An 11,038-nucleotide genomic window follows, 5' to 3' on the forward strand; every position below is an offset into this window, starting at 1 on the left:
CTGGGAGGGATTGGGGGCAGGAGGAGAAGGGGACGACAGAGGATGAGATGGCTGGATGGCATCACTGACTCGATGGACGTGAGTCTGAGTGAACTCCGGGAGTTGGTGATGGACAGGGAGGCCTGGCGTGCTGCGATTCATGGGGTAGCAAAGAGTCGGACACGACTAAGCGACTGAACTGAACTGAACTGAAGGAACTATGAAAGTTCTATTTTCAGAGACCCAGAGCAAACCCAGAGAAAGGGCTAATATCCATGGACAGAGGACAGTTCATGGGGTCACAAAGAGTCGGACATGACTTAGGGACTAAACAGCAACAACAGAAGTCAGATCTGGTTCAAACCTTGGCTTTGCCAACTTACTAGCCCTGTCACCTTGAGTGATTTAACATACAAGCTATATTCTTTCCCAGTTGTAAATGAAGATAATAACACCACTTCCCACATTCCTCTCAGAATTGACATATGTGTAATGACCTTAGCACACAGTCTTAATAAATTTTATATTAGTGCCTTTAGCAGAGAAGGCAATAGCAACCCACTCCAGTACTCTTGCCTGGAAAATCCCATGGACAGAGGAGCCTGGTGGGCTGCTGTCCATGGGGTCGCACAGAGTTGGACATGACTCAAGTGACTTAGCAGCAGCAGCAGTCTCAAGTGGCTTTCCTTTTTTTCCCCCTTGACCCTTACAGTTTTTGATAGTTTGTTTTCTGGACACAATATTTCAGGATAAGTTTGTACATTTCCTGCCTTAATTGTGGATTCAGCCAGTATATTATCTCCAGGGAAACTTAGTTCCTTGAATGAGAAATAATACTTACTAATCACATTCTGGAAACTGGGGACCATACTTTCAAGATAAGGAATTTAAAAAAACTTGTTTTAACTTGAGATATAGTTGATTTACAATTAATTTCTGCTTTACAGCAAAGTGACTCAGTTATATATATAAATTTTTTCTTCATATTTTCCATTATGGTTTATCACAGAATATTGATTTTAGTTACCTGTGCTATATGATAGAACCTTGTTTACCCATTCTGTGTGTAGTACTTTGCAACTACTAACTCCAGACTCCCTTTCCTCCCTCAGCAAATACAAGTCTATTCTCTCTGAATCTGTTTGTTTCATAGATAGGTTCATTTGTGTCATATTTTAGAGTCCACATATAAATTACATCATATGATATTTGTCTCTCTCTGTCTGACTTACTTCACTCAGTATGACAATCTTTAGATCTGTCTATCCATGTTACTGTTAATGGCATCTCATTCTTTTTTATGGCTGAGTAGTGTTCCATTGTATGTTTATACCATGTCTTCTTTATCCATTTATCTGTTGATGGATATTTAGGTTGTTTTCATGTCTTGGCTATTATGAATAGTGCTACTGTGAAGACAAGGGTACATGCATCTTTTTGAATTATAGTTTATCCAGATATATACCCAGGAATGAGATTGCTGGATCATACACCAACTCTAGTTTTTGTTTATTGGGAAACCTCCATACTGTTTTCCATAATGGCTGCACCAATTTATATTCCTACCAACAGTGTAAGAAGGTTCCCTTTTCTCTACACCCTCTCCAGCATTTACTATTTGTAGACTTAGGTAAAAAAACTTTAATGAGAAAAGAAGCTGGCCATGTTAGCCATGCTAGCAGAAAGGAAGAATTCAACAAAGCAAGGCAAAGCAAGTGTGAGGTCCTTAGAAATAGTTTAGGATATTGGGGGGAAACTATATTCCTTGCTGTGACAGGAAGATGAGAATCCAGATTGTCATAATGTGACAAACACTTTAACTGTGTCATTATTTTGTACTCATAACAAGAAAAGTAATGTTCATTAAAAAAGAAAAGAAGCACGAAGAAGTTAGTAACTTCCCAAGGTTACATAGCTAATAACTGCTAAGTCAAGATTCAAATGTGGGCAGTCTGGCTTTAGAGTTTGTTTTTAACCCAGATTTTATACTGCCTTCACCCTACCAAGCATCAGTTTTCTAAAATGTTAAAAAAAAAAAAAAAGGAAAAAGGCAGTAGTAATAGTATTTACTGCATAAAGTTATTGTGAAGGTTGAATTTAAGACTCAATATAGTATTTAGCATATAGTAGCACATGCTGAGAAGGACATGGCAACCCACTCCAGACTCTTGCCTGGAAAATCCCATGGATGGAGGGGCCTGGTAGGCTTCAGTCTGTGAGGTCACGAAGAGTCAGACACAACTGAGCTACTTCACTTCACTTTCATGCACTGGAGAAGGAAATGGCAACCCACTCCAGTGTTCTTGCCTGGAGAATCCCAGGGACGGGGGAGCCTGTTGGGCTGCCATCTATGGGGTCCCACAGAGTTGGACATGACTGAAGCAACTTAGCAGCAGCAGCTGCTGCAACCTCTCAACAGATGTGATTTTATTTTCCTGAGTATAATATAGAAATTAGTATAACAGCCCATATAACAACACATTTGCTCCTATTACAGTGTACCCACTAAATATTAGTATGAAATCCAAAGGAAGTCTTATCTATTAGTATCAAAATCAAAAGCGGATAAATTGAAACCCGAGGGTAACTATAAAGCCAAGAAACTATAAGCAGAAATGTTATTTCATGAGCTTATAAGGCCTCACTTGTGGCTATTTCCAGGTCTCAGAAAGTAGTTGGAGATTTGTTTTTCTTATCATACATATGCTTAAAGAAATGTACTGATGCTTTCTCAAATGCTATCCAAACAGGGAAAAACCTGAAAGCATCCTAAATATTGACAGGGAGTCAAATAAACTGTAATTCATTCCCGAAAGGGAATAGCATGCAGTCATTAAAATGATGGGCAATATCTAATGATAGAGAAAAAGGTTCATTACATATAAAGTTTGTTTAAACAATGCATTGTGCATGAGTCTATATCTGTGCACATACACATAACAAAAACTAAAAAGGATATGCATCAAAATTTTAAGTGGTCACCTCTGAAAAGATGACAAAAGATAATTTCTTTTTCTATTTGTATCTCATGAATTTTCTACAAAACAAAACAAACAAAAACCCAAGATATAGTGTAGTAACCAAGAGCTCAATCCTTCAGCAAATGCTGATGGCTCTATTTATGAAATATATTCAGAACTTGTTAACTTTTCCCACCATCATCACAACATCCTCATCTAAGCCACTATTACTTCTTGCTGACTTATATGCTAACAGTCTTCTAAGTCGATCCTCTACTTCAGTCTCTGCCTCTTCTTCAATCTATTTTCCACATCAGCCAGGCCATCTTTTAAAAATAAAAGGCAGAAAACTTTATCATCTGCTCAAAACTCCCCATTGGCTTGAGTTCTCTCCAAATACAATGTTTATATAATGATCTACAAGATCCTTTCCTCCTTTAATACTTTCGATCTCATGTAGCTGCTTTTTCCCCTGCCAAACCTCTTTACACAAATGTTCTCCCTGTTATTCTTTAAAGACATGGAATAAACTCCTTCAGAACCTTTGTATTGACTATTCCCTCTGCTTGGAACACATGCTTAGCTTCCTACTTCACAGCTCCCGGTTCCAATGTGACCTTATCAGAAAAGCCTTTTCCTAACCACATTATGTTAAAAAACACTGCCCGTCCCACTCCATGCAATCAGTTCTATTTGTACTGATCTATTTTTCCTCCATTGTAATGAACAGTGCCTGACAGCACTTCATTATTTGTTTGTCCATTTTTCTCTACATTGTAAACTCAAAGAGAGCAGGCATTGTTTTGCTCAAGGTTACACACATCTAGCAAATAGACGGAATTCAGTGCAAGTCTGGTATCAAAACCTATCCTATACTGTTGAACACTGACATAATGCCTCCCATGGATTAATCCAGGGCCTTGAATCAGGCCACCCATAATCAGGATCATAACTATCCATGGAATTTTTTTTCCATGAAGAAAGATATATGAAAAGGAATTTATTTGTATATATGAAGAGTCTGGTATAATGTCCACACACAGTTTGGTATCTTTAGTTAAGAGTTAAAAAGTTAAGAAAGAAGAATACTATTTCAGCATAAATATATATGAATATACAGTAAGAACACAAGGCCAGGAAATGAGTCCTGGGGATATATCCATATTTTGAATTAGAAAAAAGAAACAGGACACACACAACTTAAAGAGGCCAGAAGCAGACTTGTGTGTAGAGACAAACTGTATCTAACAGAGCTGGCTTTATAGGGCACTAAGGAAAGAAGAATGGTGGTTTTAAAGATACATCCACAAACTCCTTGATACTCCTCCCCTCAGGAGGTAGAGATTAATCCCCACCTACCCCACTTAAATGTGGATATAACAGTGACTTGCTTCTAGTGAACAGGATATGGTAGAAGGAATGAGATGTCCTTTCTGAGATTAGGTAATAAAGAGACTACAATTTTTGTCTTCATTTCTCACTCCCTTGAATCATCTGCTTTGGGGGATACTACAAACTAAAAGAAAGTATTTGTAAAAATGATACAAATGATTAGTATTACTAGCATACAGATCTAGGACAGACACTTGCTCATCCATACTACATGACAAGCATAAGAACGTTCACAGTAATATTGTTTATAATATCAGAATATGGGGAGAGGGGAAGCAACAAGAAAGCAGACAAAATATACAGTACTTGTGGCAGAAAGTGAAGAGGAACTAAAAAGCCTCTTGATAAAAGTGAAAGAGGAAAGTGAAAAAGTTGGCTTAAAGCTCAACATTCAGAAAACGAAGACCATGGTATCTGGTCCCATCACTTCATGGGAAATAGATGGGGAAACAGTGTCAGACTTTATTTTGGGGGCTCCAAAATCACTGCAGATGGTGACTGCAGCTATGAAATTAAAAGACACTTGCTCCTTGGAAGGAAAGTTATGACCAACCTAGATAGCATATTGAAAAGCAGAGACATTTACTTTGCCAACAAAGGTCCATCTAGTCAAGGCTATGGTTTTTCCTGTGGTCATATATGGATGTGAGAGTTGGACTATGAAGAAAGCTGAGCACCGAAGAATTAATGCTTTTGAACTGTGGTGTTGGAGAAGACTCTTGAGAGTTCCTTGGACTGCAAGGAGATCCAACCAGTCCATTCTAAAGGAGATCAGCCCTGGGATTTCTTTGGAAGGAATGATGCTAAGGCTGAAACTCCAGTACTTTGGCTCAGAGTTGACTCACTGGAAAAGACTGATGCTGGGAGGGATCAGGGGCAGGAGGAGAAGGGGACGACAGAGGATGAGATGGCTGGATGGCATCACCGACTCGATGCACGTGAGTTTGGGTGAACTCTGGGAGTTGGTGATGGACAGGGAGGCCTGGCATGCTGCGATTCATGGGGTCGCAAAGAGTCGGACACGACTGAGCGACTGAACTGAACTGAACTTACAATGAGAAGTTACACGGCAATGAAGACGTACAACTATAGCTACCTACATCAACAAGGATCAACTGTAAAAACCTAACATAATTCTTTTAAAAGCTCTGTTTACCTGGAGAAGGGAATGGCTACCCATTCCAATATTCTTGCCTGGAGAATTTCATGGACAGAGGAGCCTAGTGGGCTACAGTTCATGGGGTCACAAAGAGTTGGACACGAATGGCAAGTAACACTTCTTGTGTACATCACTCCTGCCACTATCTTTGTTCAGGCCCTCACCATTTTTCCTTGGACTAACCCAACAGACTCTTCACTTTTAAACTCATTCTCAATGCCATCCATCTTTTACTGTGGGCTCTAGAGCTGCAGTGTCCATTAAGGTGCCATAAGCCACATGTGGCTACTGAGCACTTTAAAAATGGTTAGCCTGACCTGAAATGGTTGTGTGTGTAAAATATACCATGGTTTATGAAGAGTTAGTATGAAAAAAAGAATGTAAAATATCTCATCAAAAACTTTATACTGATTACTTGTTGAAACAATAATATTTTGGATATATTGGGTTAAACAAAATGTATTATTAAAATTAACCTCCCCTGTTTCTTACTTTTTTAGTGTGGCTAGTAGAATGCTTAAAGTTACTCTATGGCTGGCATTTGTAGTCTGCACAGTGTTTCTATGGTACAGAGCTGTTTAGAGTGACATCATACAGACATGAAACAAAAATCTGGTTGTGTCATTCCCATGGTTAAGAGATTTCCTGAATGGCTTTCCAGATACAAATTTAAGAAAACATATAAAGCCCGAAGTTCTTAATCTGGCATAAGAGGCAGGGCTGAGAGGCATAGCCTCAACATTATCTTTCTAGATTTATACACTGTACTCAGTGCAAGGGCCTATACAATTCTGTCATATTGCACTGTATACTTCCTGTTCCTGAAACACACCAAGTATTTATGTCTTGAATGTATGTGTTTTTTCCTGCCACGATTTCCCCTCCGTCCCTACCCTGCATCTCTAACAAGCTCATCCGTTAAGGCCCTGTCCGATTCCTTGTGGTAGAAATATTCTGACTACTGGGCTGCCACAGACTTGAGTTCATTACTTCTGTTATAGGCATTTTTCTTGTGTATCTTGCTTATTAAAAAAAAAAAAAAAGAAACAAAAAACCCCCAAATAATAAAAACTAGTTTCCCACTTAAGACAAAAATTAGTAAATAAATGGCACACTGTACCACAGCTTATTGCTTTTAAGATTATTGCCTTTACCTCTCCCTTGGCAGACTGTCGTATCTTTGCATGTGTCCTTATTCTTGGGTTTTCAGTGCTTACCTAGCAGAAGGCCTGACATACACCAAATGCTCACTAAATAACTGCTTAACTAAAGGGAAAAAAAATCAATACTCAATAATGTACAAATAAAACAATATTTCAAGTCTTACATACTCATCATTTCAAGTTTGTCATTTCGTTATGAGGATAAATAAATGTCATGTCTGCCATTTTGGTCTTTATCTTATGGGAAAAAAGGGACGAGGTACACACTTTTTACTAAATGAAATACAAACAATCTGAGGGTAAGCTATCCAACCATCTTAGCTTTCCCTGCATTGTACTAGAACTCTGATTACAATTAGAACGTGTAGCCCACGGGTGAAAGCTGATCTGAAAACAGATTTATGGTCTTCCCAGTATTCATGAAAAATGTGAATCTGTTGTCAGTATTTTATTATCAGCGTGCTGCATATAAAAATTTGGATTTCCCACATGGGAATGGGGAAACAAAGTTATGCAACATCAGACCTACATTCCCATAAAGTGACAGTCCCATGGAAATGAGTGACAGATGACACTTAAGAAATGGTATATGCTTTCCAGATTGCTGTCACTTTCTATCATCTCTCCACCCCTCAGAATGCATGTTAGCTACCAGTAATCAATGAATTATATTATTCTTTCTTCTTCCAAACAGCTTGTAATACTCATTTACTTTATGAGGGGTTCCAATATGCACTTCAGTTTGTACTTCTAGTCTAAAATGAGTAGTAGTGATATGCTGATTTACATTTCCTTGCCACTTATGAAACTAATCCCACCCCCCGCCCCCATTCTATCCCATTAAGAATGACTGAAACCGCTGACATGAAATTCCACTTGTAGAGTAATGACTAAGAATCCAGGCACAGGATGAGAGCAAGCTTCTGTTCAGGTCAAAAGGTCCCATATTCATGATGACAGTCTGAAGTTCCACTTACCTCTCTGCCCATTGGACCCACATTAGAGACACGACAGATGCCTCGTTGATTTAGATATTTGTAACTCATACATACTTCAGACTGGCCCTCTAGAATATTACTCTCTAAAGTAGACTGGAGTACTCAATTTAACTGGTGTACAAGAAGAAAATGCGTCTATTTATATCTACTCTTAGACTTCAGGAAGTAAAGCTTCATTAAATTTAATATACTGCTGGAACCCATGTTGGGCCTGTATGTCAGAGAGTCAGATGTTCGGACAGTATGTGGGGTATCCTGAAGGTAAGGGAGTCCCATAACACAGGACAGACAGTGATACCATCACCCATTCTTCTACTTCAGAGTTCATGTGTCATAATGTGAGTGTTCATGGCTAAGTGACTTTAACTATTTTAACTATTTACTTTTAACCAAACTAACCTTCACAAAATGGACTGGTGGCTTAAAAATGTCTTCACGGAAACTACTCAGTGACAATACAAAAACTCATGTCCAAGAGCATTAATACTCTTTGTGAACTGGATTCATCAGCCACATGACCAGGTTAAAAAAAGATTCTACTTAATCAGAAAAAGTTGGGGGAAGAAAATTATTAGACAAATACCTGAAATAAGGGTTTTTTTAAATTTGAATGAAATTTAACGAGAGTATATAATATGCCTTAAGATAACGACATAGTAAAACATGCATCTGGGGCTTTGTGTATAAAATCTTATACTGATAGTCAGCCAGAGTCCCAGTTCCAGCTCCTACTCCCAGACACTGCACAGCTCACAGAAGATCCTTCTGGTGAACATTGGTACTCATCTAATTTATGGATATGTTTTACATGTTTTTAGTTGCACGGTCCTCTCTGCTATTTCATGATTGAGCTGTTCAGGAAAATTATATAATTGAAATCTTCAGGAACAGACCTAAAACTATACTGTAAATGAAGGTCTATGTCCAAAATCAATGCATGCTGTTTTACTAAATCAAATGACCATTCAGTACTTTAGATGAACTATCATAGCATGTCTGCTTTTAGTCAGTCAGATTAGATGCCTAGAACCAAGTTACTGATTTTTCTAAGTCAAGGTCTGAAGCATTTATTAAAGATATTCATTTTTAAAAAACATTTTGTTACTGATGTTGATATTCCAGTTTATTTCCACTGTGCACTGAGCAGTAAAGTCAGTTTCAAAGTGCTTCAATTTCACTTTTCTGTTATTTCCATCTGTTTGAAAAGTACAATCACAGAAAGTTCTAAATAGCCTGCTGCTACTGCTAAGTCACTTCAGTCGTGTCCGACTCTGTGCGATCCCATAGATGGCAGCCCACCAGGCTCCCCCGTCCCTGGGATTCTCCAGGCAAGAACACTGGAGTGGGTTGCCATTTCCTTCTCCAATGCATGAAAGTGAAAAGTGAAAGTGAAGTCACTCAGTCCTCCGACTCTTAGCGACCCCATGGACTGCAGCCTACCAGGCTCCTCCATCCATGGGATTTTCCAGGCAAGAGTACTGGAGTGGGGTGCCATTGCCTTCTCCATTGTGGATCCCAAGGAGTACCAAAGACTCTTTCAAGGGGTCTGTGAGGTCAAAAATATTTTCACAATATTATTACAACATCATTTGCTTTTTACACTATGTTGACATTTGTGCTGATCGACACAAAAGCACTGATGGGTAAAACTGCTAGGCTTCAGTAAGAATCAGCAAAAGCATCAAACTGTTAGTTCATTGCCATGCACTTGCAGTTAATGAAAAAAGCTAGTTTTACTTGAAAGTGTCTTTGATGAAACAGAAAATTACTTTTATTAAATCCTGACTCTTGCGTCTTCTTAAAATTCTGTGGGACGAAACAAGATGTGCAAATACTTTTACTACTGAAAAGACAAGCTAAGGACTGCGAGTAAATATTTGCAAACAATGCAACTGACAAGGGTTTAATTTCCAAAATATACGAACTGCTCACACAACTCCATAACAAAAAATAACCTAATCAAAAAATGGGCAGAAGACCTAAATAGACATTTCTCCAAAGAAGACATACAGATGGCCAATAGGTACCTGACAAGATGTTCAGCTTCGCTAATTATCAGGGAACTGCAAATAATGTAGTATCACCTCACAGTAGTCAGAATGGCAGTCATCAAAATGTCTACAAATAATAAATGCTGGAGAGAAGGTGGAGAAAAGGGAACCCTCTTACATTATTGGTGGGAATGTAAACTGGTGCAGTCACAGAAAACAGCATGGAAGTTCTTTAAAAAACTAAAAACAGAGTTGCCATTGATCTGGCAATCCCACTCCTGAGCATATACCTGGATAAAACTCGAATCTGAAAATGCTCCAATGCTCGTAGCAGCACCATTTACATAGCCAAGATATGGAAGCAACTTAAATGTTCATTGACTGATGAATGGATAAAGAAGATGTAGTCTATAAATAGAATGGAATGCTACTAAGCCATAAAAAAGAATGAAATAATGCTATTTGCAGCAACTTGGATAGACCTAGAGATTATCAGACTAAATGAAGTAAGAAAGAGAAAGACAAATATCGTAAGATATCACTTATATGTGGAATCCAAAAGTATGATACAAATAAACACTAAAAACAGAAAGAGACTCACAGACATAAAACACAAACTTATAGTTAACAAAGAAGAGGCAGGGAGAAATAAATTAGGAGTTTGGGATCAGCTACACTACTACAGAAAACATAAACAACAAGGTCCTACTGTTTAGCACGGGGAACTATAATATACTGTAATAAACTATAATGGAAATGAAAAAGAATATATGTGTGTACAACCGAATCACTTTGCTGTACACCAGAAACTAAAACAACAATGTAAATTAACTATAGTACTTCAATAACAAATGAACAAACAAAAATCACTTTTACTGCATACCGAAAAACAATGGTTGTTTCCAGGCAGAACATTAAAGCAACTGAGTTCTTCCCTGAAATAGTCACTTTTTCTGACTTCAGGCTCTACTACAAAGCCACAGTTATCAAGACAGTATGGTACTGGCACAAAGACAGAAATATTGATCAATGGAACAAAACAGAAAGCCCAGAGATAAATCCACGCACATATGGACACCTTATCTTTGACAAAGGAGGCAAGAATATACAACTGATTAAAGACAATCTCTTTAACAAGTAGTGCTGGGAAATCTGGTCAACCACTTGTAAAAGAATGAAACTAGAACACTTTCTAACACCATACACAAAAATAAACTCAAAATGGATTAAAGATCTAAACGTAAGACCAGAAACTATAAAACTCCTAGAGGAGAACATAGGCACAGCACTCTCCGACATACATCACAGCAGGATCCTCTATGACCCACCTCCCAGAATATTGGAAATAAAAGCAAAAATAAACAAATGGGACCTAATTAAACTTAAAAGCTTCTGT

General features: G+C 38.2%; 1 protein-coding gene across 1 annotated transcript in view; it reads right to left on the reverse strand.

Annotated features, from left to right (window-relative positions):
* Window positions 1-11,038, reverse strand: part of SYPL1 (synaptophysin-like 1) — a 28,234-nt gene that overhangs the window by 9,552 nt on the left and 7,644 nt on the right. The window lies entirely within an intron of this gene.

Source organism: Bison bison, unplaced genomic scaffold (assembly GCF_000754665.1).
Source record: "Bison bison bison isolate TAMUID 2011002044 unplaced genomic scaffold, Bison_UMD1.0 scf7180017864162, whole genome shotgun sequence".
NCBI classification, from domain to species: Eukaryota; Metazoa; Chordata; class Mammalia; order Artiodactyla; family Bovidae; genus Bison; species Bison bison.